The following is a 12,148-nucleotide window of genomic DNA, read 5'->3' on the forward strand; positions in this document are numbered from 1 at the left end:
CAGTAGTTAGTGCGTTACGTGTTCTTGAAGAGCAGCGCTCAGGGTCTGCCACAAAGTCTAATGCCGGTCACTCCAGCTCCAGGGCATCCAGAGCCGTTTTCTGCCCTCCACCGGCATCTGCACACATCAGGCATACACTCACGTGATGCATCCCGGGAGGGATGCTAGGCGCACGGGGCTGCCCTCGGTGGATCTCTGGGAGGCTGCAGGAGGAGCGCCCGCCGGCAGAGGGCGCCCGCTGCACTACTCGGTGTCCCTGCGCTCCTCCAGTACAAGGCAGGTCCCAGGAATGGAGGAGTAGGTCACCCCAACACTCCGCAGCCGCGGGAGCTTCAATTTCACAGTCGCCCTGTCTGGTTCGGAAGTTAGCAAAAAGGCTCTTTATCTCACTTGGAGTCGGCCTTAAGCGTAGAAGGTCACAGTCCATTAGCCTAGGTAGGTCTGTGAAGAACAAATAAATGAGCAAAACTAGACGAGTGTGCAAACAGCGACACCAGGGGACAACCGTCTACTTCTAATCCAAGTCATTTCAGGTCACAGTGTAGGTCAAGGCTAAGCACGCGCCGGTTCTTGAGCTGCCAGGTGCCTGTGAGTGTCAGATAGCCAGTTCCAAGCAAACTCTCAACTCGTGCCAAAATCTGGGTTTTATGTAAATCCCCAAGCTTTCTCCCAGTCCCTCTCAGTAAGGGCTGGGCCCTGGACTGCCCAGGCGGTTCGGTGAGAACCCGTTGCTCTTCCAGGCAGCACTGTGATGACCAGGTCAGCTCCAAGGACTAGCTAGGGCTGTAGGCTAGGCTGTCACTGTCTCTCTTCTCTCTTCCTCTCTCACTCCACGCTTTGTTTTTGTTTTGTTGTGTTTCCAGACAGGGTTTCTCTCTGTAGTCCTAGCTGTCCTGGAACTCATTCTGTAGACTAGGCTGGCCTCAAACTCAGAGATCCACCTGCTTCTGCCTCCCCGGATTAAAGGCGTGCTCCACCACACTCTTAAGCAGGAGCCGGAACTATAGCAACAGCTATGCATTGAGACAGACAGGCTAGGAGTGGGGGGTGGGGAAGTGAGTCAGGCCTTGAAGAGAGAGAGAGGGAAGTAGTGAAAATTATCAGAACAGCATCAAAAAACCTTTTCCGTATCAGGTCCAAAGGAAAGACTACAAATACAGGGCTAGAAGGAAAAGCCACTTTTCAAACTGCCTGCCTCAGGGCCAGCAGACAGCTACTTTCTACCGAGTTTAGTTATTTTCCCGGGACGGGGTGCAGGACATTTGAGGCAGGATTTTCCTAATTCACCATCTTCTTCCCTCGGCCTCCCAGGGCTGGATTAGACTTGAGCCGCCATGATCACCTTCCACCGAGTTCTAACTTTGTGCTGGAATAACTCCCTGAAAATTTCAACATGTTGGAAAACATTTCAAGACAAGACTCCAGGGCTGAAGGCATGGCTCAGTGGTTAACAGCACTGGCTGTTCTTCTAGAGGACCCGGTTTGGCGGCTCACAGCCATCCATAACTCCAGTTCCAAAGGACCCAAAGCCTTCTTCTCACCTCCGCAGACACCAGACACACACAAGGCACAGGCAGATGGAAAAGCATCTGAAAACCTGCAAAGCCATCGTCTTTAGTGTTAAGAAATTAACTTTGTCATAGTAAAAGGTAATGCCCAAAAGCATGGCAGTAACTCACAATAAGACATAAGCTGAGGTCTTCAAAGGAGACCATGACTGCAGGCGAAGGACCCAGGCCCCACTACCATGGTCTGAAAAAGCTCTTCTATGCAAGCCACTCTGCCACTCATATTTTCACTCCCAAACAGCTGGTCTACTTTTCTATAACTACTTCAATCAAATGTTCTAAACACTAGGGTGCTCTTTAAACTTTAAAGACAATAGCAGCTTTGCTTCATTGTCTTTGGCAATAATTCATTTCCTTAAGGATTAAAGATTGTGCCTCTAGCTACTCAACTCTGTCTCGAGAAATGTGAACTATTGCTTCACTAGAACAAGGGCACTATTATTGCTTAATTTAAAACACAGCCTTCTCGGTTCATTTAAATGAAGACCTGAAGAATCAGGAGACCTCATTAGCCAGCAAACTGTGTCACTCTGACATTTAAGCCATCTTCAAACTCAGTATCTAATTTTTTAGTAAAAAAAATAATAATAATAATAACAACAATGGTAAGAAATAAAAAATAAAGAACTTAGGAGTAAAAGTAACAGATTCTAAACTTATCCCTCGATCCAAATATTGGGTAATCTCTTTTACTTTTATTCTAGATTTCACATCTCTTTAAATTTAGACTACGATGTTTATTTCTTGATTAACTAATGTTGGCCCTATCATCAGAAAGGGAAGCTAATGCACCATTTGCTACTTCTGGTTCTATTTGCTATGCTACATTTTAAATTCTTGAGCTTCGATTTTCTTTTCAACATTTGATAAAAATCTCAGTTCCTCCAGTTAATGACATGAAGCGAATGGCCTTTTGACCCTTCCTCCCATCACTCCTCTTAACTTTCCCAACTCCCACCATCTGCCGTTCTTCACACACAACCAGAGCCAAGTTACCTCCTGTGACCACAATTCACTCATCTCTTTTTCACGTGGCCAGGTATGTAAGTGTTATTTATTCAGTGCTGAATAAATGGATGGAGGACCAGTACCAGAATCAGATGTCAGATGTCAGTTTCCTCAAAGGAAAGGAAGCTGTCGCTAGTGTTGAGGTCAAGCAAACTTGCTTTCCTCCCCTTCTCTCCCTGTGGTGTGATTCATGCTTAGTCTGTGACTTCTGTTTCCCTTGATGTCTCTCACTGCCTTTCTTTTTCCTGACATCATTTAACTTTACTGGAGTCTTGACCTCTTAAATGACCAATCGTGCTTTGTATTAAGTCAGGACCCTGTCCTTGTTCAGACTCCTCTTCCTGCTTACCTGTCATGTCTAGGCCTGCTCTACGGTCAACTCCCCTCCACTGCTACACTGGTATGACATGCTCTGTCTGACCTGGGGGACCATGCTTTCCTCTTAGAGTCAAGGCACAGATTCATCTCTTAAGACCCTTGACAGCAGCGCTGACATCCAGACAGATCTGCTTCCCTTTGAGGGTGGCTGTTCAGCGCCCCACTCTGCCCCAGGCATCCTGGAAGGCATTAATCTGTATAAAAGCCTTTATCAATACCTAAGTTCTATACAGCCTCACTGTAGACAACTATAGGCACCATAATAGACACCATATATAGTATATATAATAAACCCTATTTAGCCCCCTCCCACTGCTTTTTATGCTGCTAGCTCCCATTGTGTGCACCATGAGAGCACGCGGCGTGTGGCTCGTGTGGCTGTTGTTGTTTGGCCTTTCCTACCTCTGTAAGAACCCTTCATGGCCATCTCCTACTCAGTGAGTATCAGTCACTGACTAACCATACTTTTGTAAGCTCCCGTTGTATCATGGCTACTACCCCAGAGTCCCCTGAAGCTGAAAACCGTCAAAGAGAGAACCTAGAGGTTCATCTGGCACCAGTCAGATCGACACATCAAAATCAAGTGTGGTCGTACTTAGAGGGACCACCCATGGGGTGCAAGAAGACTCCAGGGTCACATCCTGATGCTCACTCATGGTCGGGGGGGGGGAGGGGACAACAAGAAAACAAAGCTCGCACTGCGTGCAGTCTCTCCCAGAAGGTCCAGCTCACCGGGTCAAGGAGCTAGAGGCACTCTTGACCGGCAATGGCGCTCTGCTATTGGTCACAATTCCTCTAGGATGAACAAAATCATTTTGGAAAGAACAGTTTCGCTGGCCATCAGTCACTAATGTCTGATGTCAGTTTCATCAGACATAAACGAAGAGATAGCTCTCTGCTGCATCCACTCCAAGCAAAATGACAGAGGCTTTTGGTCTGTTAACAGCTAAACTTTGCATAGAAGGAAAGATAATGCCTTCTGGTCTGCGTGAATTCTGGCTCCTCGTTCCCAGGCCCTCTCCTATGCTGTCATTTCTGGTTTGGGGAAAGGGGTTGTTACAGAGCAGATCATCCTCTTCCTTGAACCAGGCCATGCTCGAGGGGGATCCAAACTTCACTAGGTTCTTCCCTGTTCGGGGACCAGATCCCATGTGCTTCTGCCTGTTTGGTAATTCTGCAGCCTCGGGAGGGTTAGGGGAGCCTGGGACAAACCTGGACAACCAGTTTGCTACCCCAGACCACGGGTGGTAGGTAGTATGCTCATTTTGTGTAGAGCAGGCTGGCCTTCAAACTCAGAAATCCGCCTGCCTCAGCCTCCGGAGGGCTGGGGTGAAAGGCGTGCGCCATCACCATCACCCAGCAACACACTAATTTTGTAAGAAACTGGGTCATCCAGACTCTTTCCTCCAGGCCTAAGGTCAAAGTCTTTCTCACAGTGAATGCACATCAAGCATCTAAATGAATGCAAGTGATGGAAAAATATACCAAGGAATGTATTTTAAACCAACATCTATATGAAGCTCCTATGAACGCAGATGAAATAGTCAATTGAGATCATTTGATGGATCAGTAACTTATATAAACATTTAAAACCTTATTATGCTTTTCATTTGTGGATACTTTTATTACTTTTATTTATATATTATGAGCTAATTCTATTCAGAGCTTGGACATCACTTCAGAGAGTGCTGTCTAGTCCAATTTCCTAGAACCGTTTATATTCAAGACTTACAATTATGGTGTCAAAGCTAGGGGAATTTGCACTATGAGCCAAATCTGAATGTCAGCCACCTACTCCTTCGAGTCCATTCTGAGGTATTCGTTTTGATATGAAATGTTTTAAAACCAGAGCTAACTTCTACACTATCACAATTAAAAATGATTGGGGTGTTTGGGGTAATGCATTCATTACAAACAGAACTTCCTAATTCAAAGGAAAGCAATCCGGATGATGAGCGTGTCACACAGACAAATAATCCCAGCACTTAGGAAGCTGAGGCAGGAGGATCTTGAATTATGAATTTGAGGTCAGCCTGAGAGATTCTCCTAAGAGAACAATTTTGTAGGACCTGGAGCAGAGAAATAACATATATAATAGCATAAATAATATATATAAATAAATATATGTAATAAACATATAACATCATAAAAATTCTGCATGCTATCCAAGGGCAAAAGAAAAACAACTTTCCAAGACCTTCCTATTAGCTCTCCATGTATGGACAAGCATGTTAGGAGGGTGGGGCAGAGGGCACATAGGCCAGTGCTCCACATAGGCCACACTGTGCTGAGATCATTTCAGGTCAATCTGTCCCCTGCAATAGTTCTGCTCCTAGGCCTTACCATGGCTGGGTTATATGCCAAGATTTCACCAGGATGGGCCTTGCTCACGCCTGTTGCCCAAAAGCCCAAACCCACTCTCTCTCCCCGCCCCCACTTTTTTTCCACTTAAAATAAAAAAGTCCCAGGTGGAAGACTAGTGACGGCAGCACAGCCTCCGACTTAAAGCTGGCTGGGACGTGCCCCACACAACACCTATTCCACAGTGAGCACCATGCCCGTGTCACACTGTGTGATGGTGGCACTTGGCTGTGGGTTCACAGGTACTGGAGCGCTAGCTTTGCCCGGGAGTCCCGTGACCAGCCATCCTCATGACCGGCCTACCCTAGGGTGATTTGTCTAGTCACCAAAGCTCCATGGACCTTATAAGTAACCCTCTTCCCCACAGCTGGGCTCTTCAGGAGGCCAGCGGCTAACAAGAACGGCCCTCCTTCCTCACCGAGCCCTGGCCACCGTCAGTATATACATTAGCCTAATCGGACAAATGGGGGACTCTGCTTTTACTCACCTCTCTACGATTACTTTACCCCGAATCCCCCACCACCTTTCTCACCCAGGGAGAAGTGAAGGAACCACCCTAAAGCTTGCTCGGCGCCATTTGTTGGACTCACACCTCACATTAGGCTTCCCAGCCACTCTACATACTTTTAACTAAACTTTTACTTTTAGTTAAACTCTTTTTAACTTTAATAACTGGTTTCATTAACGTTTTCATACACGTCATATTTCCTATCCCTATTGCTAGGTCCCTCCTCTCCCCGAAAAATAGTCCCTTTCCTGCTTTCACATATTATGTAATTGTGCATTCATATACATACGTTCATTAATATGCATGTACATATTTACACACTTTAAAAAAAATCTAGATTCCACATTTCTTATTTTTAAAAGGGCTACAAAAATCATTATTTCTCCCATTCTGGTGACTACTTGGAGGTGTGAACTCAGCTCCCCCAGGAAGATTATCTCCATCAGCACAGAGCTATGCTCAGCAAACATTATTCCATCTAGTTTGTCCTATTTTATCAGTCCTAAGAAATCATTTCAAAACAACTAAACGGGAACCAAACGCATACATATTGGCAAAACTTGAGTTTTTCCTCCAGCGAAAAGTCGTTGCTGCTCTCAACTACAGCATGGTGACCACTGTTGATAGATACGGCACACAGACCTGACCTAACCCTGTCGCCGCCCTTGGCCGGGGTCAGGCTGCCCTGTAGACTCACGGAGACACCTGGTTGGCTGGGTGTGTGTTTTCTACAGGGCTGTAGCAAGTTACCGGGACTGCAGTGGCCTGAAACACACTATTTGCTAAGCTGCCCACTGTCTTCGCCTGGCCCACTTCTCCCCCACTCTGAAGGACCTTCTCTGAAATCCCGGAGCCCATCGGGGTCCTTTTCCTAACTGAAGGCAGCCAATCTGAAAGTCTTTAACAGTCCACATTCACAGTTTTGGTGAGTCAGGGTACAGACACAGTAGGATCGGTCTATGGACCTCAGCAGGAAGTCCAACATGGCCCCTTTCTCAGATTAAGATTGAGTTCTGGCTGGATACCACGAACTTGAAGTGTGCTAACGACCTTGATTGAAAAAGCATTTTGGGTTGAGTACTTCCAGCAGGCGGGCTTCAGGTTGATCCTTTCCTTCTCTATGTGGGCTTGCCCACCTCCTGCAGCCAACTGCCCTCTACTATGGCAGCTCGGGACCTGCGCACTGGCTCCCCTCTCTCCTGTATCCTCCAGGCCTGTGCTGAACGCATTCCCGTGCCTGCCTCTTGGTTCTCATTGACCTTACCTTCTTTGTAACAACCAGAGACAACTCTTGCCCACTCTCCTCCTCCCTCACCGGAAGGCCACCTCCACGGGGCCGGAAGCCATGAGTGCCCCTCACTCCTGTGTCTCCACAGCTGAATATCTGGTATACAAAGTACACTCAGTGAATAGCAAACTAACCCAACTAAGTTACACAATTCAGACAAAGTCCAGTTTTAATAACTGCCAGACCTAACACCCTGAGGAACCTTTACGAGACTGTAAAGGATTCCCCTTCACAAGGACGGCTTTCCGTCTAGATCATATATTACTGGTTATGTGACTATGTTTAAGTGCTGGGGTGGGGGTGGGGAGGCTCTCCACTGTCTCAGAACTGGGCACAGCAGGCCTGCTACAGGCAATTGTACATAGCACAGAGTACACAGTACATAGAAGTACCAAGGCCTGCTCCGTATTTTTGGTTTTAACTATGCCACGTTAATTTTTCTCCCTCCCCCACCCCCACAATATGTCCACAACAGAACTGCGCTGCTCCAGTCCTCCACGTGCTGTTCCTGGGGTGATAAAGGCATGCATACTATCTACCCAGGCCTCGGGACAACAGCGAGGGGTCAGCGTTGACTCACTTTCCCTCACGTCGGTACACGCCGCGTTTTACTCAGCATCTGGCCCCCTCTCAGCGGCTGCTCCGCTAGGGCAAGGGTCCGAGCCACCATCAGGTCACAGCTGGGCTGCTGCAGCCTGATTTGAACGGGTCAGTTATGCTTCCACCTCTGCCCTACCCCAGCTCAGCGCCCACAGAGAAGCCCTGTTCTTCCTACACCTAGTCCTATAAAACCACTGCTTTCCACAGGGGCTTCAAGAAGGCTGTACGCACGCGGTCCTTTATCTGCACTTCCAGCCCCATGGGCCTGAGGGGGACACTCCTTCCTGTAGACCTTAGTCCTATGTAACCTCCTCCATCTTCTTTCGCACTGCAGTCTCTGCAACAGCCTTCTTCAGCTGACAACATCTAGCCTTAGATTTGAGAGTTGCACTGTGTCCTCTGGGTACCCCAGGGCAACCCCTCCTCAGAGGATCCCTCCTTCCTGGCTCTGGCCAGTCTTTCCCCACCCCTACACGCCCCCACACTACATCTTCCTGTTGAATTAATCATTCTAACCTTCCCAGTGGCTGAGAGGCTGCCAGCCATCTTTCCTCTACTAGAATGCCATCAGTTCTGTGATGCAGGAACTCTTGCCCCCCGAATGCAACACTTACTCGGGTGTTGTATTCCTGAGCACTTCCTTGGCATCCAGGATGAATGCCGGTACATCCTCCTCAAGCATCCCTATATTTTTCTGGGTATGGCTGTCAGAAAGCCCAAATAATGCACAAACTACCCACGGGTGTGAAACATTTGACAATCTAAGATGCATTTATTCTAAGATGTATTTATTTGTATGTACTTTTTATGTACATCTGCACACCAGAGGAGAGCATCAGACAGGTGTGGGCTGCCATGTGTGTGCTGGGTGGGAACTGAACTCAGGACCTTCGGAAGACCAGTGAGCCATCTCTCCAGCCCCCAAATACCTCTTATCTGAGTATCTCTATGTATCCACCGCCATCTTCCAGATAAAGAACCCAAGACTTAGACATTCCGGACATGGGTAGGCCTTCCAGCCCTAGGCACTTCCTTTCCATACAACTGGGAGCCCTCCCTCCATGATGGACACACCTTGCCATCCACCCCTGGCACTCTGCTCCTGTCAGTTCCTCGGCACACCCTAGAGCGAAGCTCTGCCTGTTTCCTGATATCCAGCACTCCCTAATACGAACAGAGAGAAAGCTCCTTCTCCACCCCCCCACCCCAGGCTGCAGCCCCTGGCCTGGCCTGTTAGCTTGGCTTCCACACTCCACCTTCTCAAAGTGGACTTTGCTGGGCCAGAATCTCTCCCTCCCCAACTGAACTATCACCTCCTTGAGGGCAGGAATCTGGGTCCAGTTTTTAATAACCCCTAGGGCCAAAACAACAATTAAAATAATAATAACAATAAAGAAAGTCCTTTTTACTTGCTTAACTGGCTGATCCAGTTGGGCGAGTATGAGCTAAAACTTGTGGTGAAGCAAATCTGTCTACCTCGAGCATGTTTTCACATTTACAGAGAAGCTGATAACAGAGCTAAACTACAAGCTCTGTTCAAAACACCAGAAACCTCCCACCGCGAACAGCATGCCCATCCTCCAAGTCCGGGCAGGAAGCTATCACTGAACTAATGATACACGCCACCCCGTTCCACGCAAGCGGCATCCTGCTCTGAACCCAGTGGCCACTGTCAGTACCTCTGGCTTCACTAACGTGGACTCGGTCACATGGCTGGGTAAGTGACAACACGGAGCTGTGCCCAGTACTCCCTAGCGCTAAGATCTTGGGCTGAACCACTCAATCCCTAGTCTACCTTTGGCTACGTTTGAGAGAATCACACAAAAACCCCAATTAACCATTTTTTAAAGAATATTTATTTATAGGAGATGATTATCATTAAGGCCTACTAAGTGCTTTATGCTCACCAGGAGCCCTAAGAAATTACTTGTTGTCTTTAACTAGATTACAAGACCAGTAATTTGGCTGTGGCCTTTTGAAAAATTCTTGTAAGAGCCTTTTCCCCTGTCTCTCTGAGAAAGCATGCTGGAACTAGCCCCAGGTGCCAGTGACCAGGGAACGAGTGTGCCAGCTACGCCTGCGGGTTCTGGTTCCTACCTGACCCGTGCAGGTTCCTACAGGCGCGCCTCTGACTAACAGCAACGGAGTTCAGGCAAAAAAGGGTCATCCAAGGCCAGACCCGTTTCTATTAACTAGAACACCCGACTCCTGCAGCTCAGAAACCTCTACCCTGAATGGGCCCGGGGTGAGCGTCAGACCACAACCACTGACTCACAATTAAACACAGTGTTGGTACAAGTGGTCAAATTAAAATGGAAGAGGGGCTGGGTACAGAGTTCTGCTTCTACCCCTGCACATAAAAAACAGTCAGACAATCCGCTGGCCATATTTAAAGCGGTCAAGAATTCCACTTTGACTCAACACAAACTCAACAGTAGAAGTATAAATCGAAAACCAGCTCATTTGAAAAATAAACTGATTTGCTGAGAGGTGTTCCCGGCTGACAGAGCAACCGAGTGGCAAGACACCATCCAAGCAAGGGCTACAATAAAAACGCTGTCCTCCGGAATCAGAAAAGGGAGGCAGGGAAGTTCCCAGTTGTAAGGACTGTCTCCAGGCAACGCTGGGATTTGAGATTCACAAAGTGGCTGCCAGAGCTTGTCAAATGTGGAATTCAGTCATGTCCTACACTTGTGAGCGATTGGATGTCTGAGTTTTCAGTTGACAAATCGCATTTGTCCTTTACACAAGTACAGTCTCTAAATTTTCCTTCCAAGGAACCACACTGGAAAGCTATATATGCTGGACCTGTGACCTTCACTCTTGACGCATGGTGGCTGCCTAGCAAACTTCTGCTAAGGGAATATTTACTTTATAATTACTCATCATCTTTAATATTTTATGTCCAAGTACGTAATAAGCAGAAAATTTTTATATATGCTAATACGTAGGAGCGATACAATTGGTGTCAATCAAGTTTCTTAGTAGATGCTGGCAAATAGCTCATATTTCACTTGCAAAGGAAAAAATGCCGACATTTAATCTTTTTTTTTTTTCAGCAAAATGTTGTTAATAAAAACCAGGAAGAGATAAAGTATATCTAACACGCTCACACCCAGCTGAGTGCCAATACCCACTTCACTACCTTTTAGAAGCTTAGGAAATCCAAATTTTTCAGTGTTTTAAAAAGGAAATTAATAGGATCACATAGCTTGTTTTCTAACTGCGATAACTGAAGCAGTAAGGTTAGCAGCTGTGCCAGGGGCCTCTGGCCCATGCCAAGGGCAGGTTCCCTCCTTTTCCATGTTAAAAGCCTTTTAGCTGGGCATTAGACAGCCCAAAGGACTTCTCTAGGCCCCCCTTTCCCACTGGACACGCCGCCCCTATTCCTGCTGAATGTGGAGTCTATGGCTGCTTCTGAGAACTTTCCTTCAGAGGTGGTGTGGTGGACATGGGCCCATAGCTCTGCTCTTCATTTCTTTCGTCCCCTGCCCAGAACATCCATGTTGCCATCTTGGATAACAAGGCTGAGGCTCCCATGGAGGAATGGTTGGATAGTGAGTCCCAACACCAGGAACCAGATATCCAAGCTCTGGTAGGCCAGGAAGGCACCAAGCAAAATTGCAAAACCCAAAGAGGGTTTTTTTTTTTTTTTTTTTTTTTTTAGGTTTTTTCCTTTTTTTCCATACTGGGTATCAGGCCTGTTCACAGTAGGCAAATGCTTCACAACAATGCTACTCCACAGCTGGGCCTTTTTATTTCTCTTAAACCTAGATATAGAAGTAGAATACTGTGAAGAGAAGCATGGACACATTTAAACTCTATGAAAACCAAACCAAGTACATAAACAATTTACATTATTTAATACTCTACTGCACTTAGCTATTTACAAAATATTTAGGGGCCAGAGTGATTCGGGAACCAGTTAACTGGCCCAGAGGCTAGATATATCCCCTTTAGTTGCTGGTTGGTAGGAGTTGGGGTTTACTATGCAAGGAGTGGACATGCACTTCAGAGGGACACTCAGGCTGTCTGGAGCAACGGTTACCAGAATGGAAGAACTCTTGTATGTTCACACCTAAAACCACTCACTCCTATGTCCTGGGTTAGCTGCCCGTGGGTCTGTTATTATGGAGATAATGTGCTACAGGCCTATAATAGCTGCTATTTTCAGAAACCCTGCACCTTGTCATCTGTACCGTAACAGCCAGGTAGAGCAAGACCATAATCAGAAATAGCAAGGGAGCTCCAGGAGCACATGGACTCTGTTAGCTAGGACGGGATGACATGGTCTAAACGCTTTAGAAGGTGCTTAATGATCACGTGTGATAATGCCTAATCACGCTGTGGAGGGCCACACTTGCAATACAAGAGCCCATGGGGACAAGCCACATCCAAACCATTTTTTTTTAAACACAGGAAACTGGTAAACAATGG

The 12,148-nt window shown here is 47.0% G+C and overlaps 1 protein-coding gene across 4 annotated transcripts in view; it reads right to left on the reverse strand.

Moving 5' to 3' along the window:
• Nucleotides 1-12,148, reverse strand: part of Itga6 (integrin subunit alpha 6) — a 65,266-nt gene that overhangs the window by 39,152 nt on the left and 13,966 nt on the right. The window contains exon 1 of one of the 4 annotated variants that reach the window (XM_060390458.1): nt 7,088-7,308. The exons of the other annotated variants lie outside the window; for them this stretch is intronic. The gene's annotated coding sequence lies outside the window, so the exon portion shown is untranslated. Of the gene's footprint in view, nt 1-7,087; nt 7,309-12,148 lie in introns of those variants that run through there. 4 annotated transcript variants of the gene reach the window in all.

Source organism: Meriones unguiculatus, chromosome 8, assembly GCF_030254825.1.
Source record: "Meriones unguiculatus strain TT.TT164.6M chromosome 8, Bangor_MerUng_6.1, whole genome shotgun sequence".
Classification (NCBI taxonomy): Eukaryota; Metazoa; Chordata; class Mammalia; order Rodentia; family Muridae; genus Meriones; species Meriones unguiculatus.